Raw genomic sequence first — 3,929 nt, 5'->3', positions numbered from 1 at the left:
CCTTAACCCCTCTCATCTTCATCCTGTGAAATGGAGACAATGATGGCACCTATCTCACCTGGCTGTTAAGAAAGTCTAGTGAAAAGGAGAACATAAGGCACATTGCCTACCTTAAAACATTACATAAATTCTAGCAATTGTAATCATTATCATCTGCTCTAACCCACACCTGAGCAAAAATCTCAGTTAATAACATTTCTCAAGTAATGGGAATTCATAACTGTTCTTTGGGGGAAGCTCTAATTGTTAAGAAATTTCCTTAAATTGAATGGAAATCCCAGCCTCTGTAACTACCATCCACCCCTTTTGGGACAAGTAGAACAAAAAGTGTGATCTCTCTTACACATGATAATCCTTCAAGCACTTTAAGAGAGTATCCTAGCCCCCCTCCTCTTTTCATTTCCAGGCTAAACAACCCCAATTCTTTCAACCTGTCCTCATTTTGCAAATGATGACCATCCTGGTTATCCACCTCTGGGAAGACTCCAGTCTCTCAGTGTCTATAGGATTTAGAGATAGAAGGGACCCTGGAAGACATCAAGACCAACCCCCACATTTTAAAGAATCAGAGAGGTCCAGCAGTCCTTGCCCTCAAGGATCATACATTATAACAAGTGAGACAATGTGTACTTAATACATTGCCTTAGTTGTAGCTAACTTTGTTCTTCTGCCTCCTGGATTCCCAATATGGTAATGCTTTCTATCTATCTCCTTTGACTGAGTTGATCAGCGACACTGGGTATGCCCCTTGCCTTGTGTGGGCCTGAACTCTCCCAATGATCTCTCCCTTCCCTGAAATCCTACCTATGTAAGCAGGCACAAGATCGCTCTGGATTATCATCCTGCTCCATAACTTGATTTTTCACTTTGATTTCATTTTTCTCTATGTTTAGCCTCCCTAATTTGATTTTAAATGCCCTGAGAGCAGGGACTGGGTCTTTTTTCCAAGTTACCATGTGCAAGTCAGGGCAGTTAGGTGATACAGTGGAAAGAGTCCTGGGTCTGAAGTCAGGAAGGCTCGTGATCATGCGTTCAAATGTGGCCTCAGATACTTGCTACCTGTGTGACCCTGGGCATATCGCTTAATTCTGTTTGCCTCATTTTCCTTATATGTAAAATGAGCTGGAGAAAGAAATGGCAAACCACTTCAGCATCTTTGCCAAGAAAACCCCAAATAGGATTATGAAAAGTCAGAAATGACTGAATAACACCATGTATAAGTCAATGTCCTATAATTCCTTGTATCTCCCAAAGAATCTAGCACAAGGCCTTGGAGATAATAAATGCTTAATACATTATTTGTAGAGAGGAAGCATGAACAAGACTACAGGTGACTGAGTACTGTACTTGGCAGCAGGGAGACCTGGGTTCAAATCTATCATCTGACATGAGCAGAGGGATCATAGGCAAATCTCGAAGCCTTAGTTTTCTCACTGGTAAAATAGGGTTAACATCAGATCAATAAAATCCAGTGGTTCCTAATTGCCTCTAGGATAAAATATAAATTATTCTATTTGGCTTTTAAAACACTTCACAACTTGGCCCTCAACATATCTTCTCAGAACCATTATATATTAGACCCTTTCCCCAACTCTATAGTCCAGCCAACTGACCTTGTTTCAACTCCTCCTACATGATACTCTCCCTTCTCAGTGCCTTTGTGGGGGCTGTCCTCCCACCCCACCAGAATGGACTCCCCTTTCACCTCCACCTCAGGGAATCCTTTACTCCCTTTAAGATACAGTTCAAGCACCACCTTCTACCTGGATTCTTTCCTGATCTTCCTAATGGCTTATGCCATTTCTCCTTATCTTATATTTATTCTGAACATATCCATTCTCTATACTTATGTAACTTTCCCTGTTAAAATAATTATTTCACTTTTAGTGTAGGAGGCAATAGAATGGGCCCCAAAGGTCTACAGTCTTAAATTCTTCTTTGGCTTTAAGGAGATTATTTTAGATGAAAATTTATGGGTTAAATCACAATCACTCGGAGCCCCCAGTTAGGAAAATTCCTAACATTTAGGCAGAGGTTGTATTCTCTGCCTAAATTTACATTTATAAAAAGTAAATGTAAATTTAGACCCAGCACTCTTTCTCTAGTTAACTCTTGGCCTCATGTTAGCTGAAGCAAAATTCAAGTTACTTGAAATTTATGGGTAATAGAATAGCAGATTACATTAGTGTTCTTAGATAGATAAATACCTGGAGGGAAAGTTGGGGAAAAGTTAATCTTTTCTCAGGATTTCCCTCAATTCTTAAGTAGGTGGGTATACAGGTGGCATTGGCCTGGATCTTCTCTGAAATGCCTATAGAGATGGCCCTTATTGATAATCTCTTTTCTTTGCCAAAACTCAGTCCTAAAGTTCTTTTTCTCTTTTTGCTGGTTACCCGAGGGACTGCTGGTTCTTGACTCAGCAGTATCTGAAGTCCTCCTTCCCAAAACAATTTCTCTCTGCATCAGAGATAATTCCTCCATTTTATGCAAATTCCTTAGGGAGTAACCAAGTCTTTCACACAGTAATGGCTTTGATTGATTCAGGGAAGTGTACAGGCCCTGTTCACACTAGGCTCTGAAGGATTCCAATTAACAAAGGTTAAGTGAATAGGATAATCAATGAAGCCCCATTTTTATTGTGTATAAGGTATCTCCTCTGATAGACTATAAGTTCCTTGAGGGTAGGGGCTGTTTCATTTTTGTCTTTTTTATCCCCAGCATCTGCTACCATGATGTCTGGCACATAGTAAGCATGTAGTAAATGCTTCTTGATTTATAGCCCCTATCTTACCAGTTTGTTGCTAGGTTTAAATGAGATAATACATGCAATGTCTTTTTTTTTTTTTTTAAACCAGGGAAGCTTATAGCTGACCTAGGATTTCACCAGAATAGGGCAATGAGGTAACCACCCAACTGTTCTGCATTTAGTACTGCTGAAGTTAAGTGACATTAGAGGTCACTCAGCCAGTGTGTGAGAGATAGGACTTGAACCCAGGACTTTGGGACTCTGAGGCTTCTTCCTCTTCAGGCCATGAGAAAATTGAGGCTGTTAGCACTTAAGTGACTTGCTTAAGGTCACGTGGCTAGTTAGGAGTAGAGCCAGAATTTAGGATTATAGGATTTAGAGCTGCTTTTCTTTTCCAATCCTTTCATTTTATAGGTGAGAAAAATGAGGCCCAGAGAGAACTGGACTTGTCTAAGGTCATGGAGATAGCAAGTACATGAACCCATGTCTCTGCTTAAATACACCACTGCCTCCTGGGTATATATACAAGGATAGTACAAGGAGCATTGGTGAATCAGCGAGGCAGATCAGGAGACAGAAATCCCACATGGGCATAGCATTCTCATTGTTAATATTGAAGACAGGGGAAACTGGATGGGGGACCCAGCTATTTCTCTGCCCCTGCTTGTGGCATTCCTCTTTCTGGGTGAATTTAGGGGCCCTTCTTACTTGGAGGACAATATGTAAATCATTCTGCAAGGACGCCATTGAATTGGAGTCAACAGCTCAGGCACTTTGCATGCAAGACTCACAGGGCATATTGCCAGGTCAGCTCCTTGATCAGCTCTACCAGCTGACAGAAACTTGGGCTTGGCACAGGGGAGAATGTTGATGCCCCTAATGCTCAGCTCACACACACACACACACACACACACACACACACACCTCCCTTTCTCCGGTTAAACCCTTAAATGGATTTCAGACCCCAGGAGTCAGGGCTCCTGCGGTTGGCAGAGGGGCTGACCCAGAGATGCCAGGGTGTCTGAGGCAGACACTGTCCTTAGTTGAGCTACTCAGGTGACAGACGGAGGCCTCCTGGAAGCCCCTTTAAGCTTTCTGTGTCAGACAGTCCTGCTGGGGAGCTGGGCCTAATCCCACCCTACAGTCTGCCTCTCCCTCATCTACATTTCTGTTTCTATAATCA

Source organism: Vombatus ursinus, unplaced genomic scaffold (genome assembly GCF_900497805.2).
Source record: "Vombatus ursinus unplaced genomic scaffold, bare-nosed wombat genome assembly UNPS02014909.1, whole genome shotgun sequence".
Lineage (NCBI taxonomy): Eukaryota > Metazoa > Chordata > Mammalia > Diprotodontia > Vombatidae > Vombatus > Vombatus ursinus.
Note: the sequence above shows the minus strand (reverse complement) of the source record.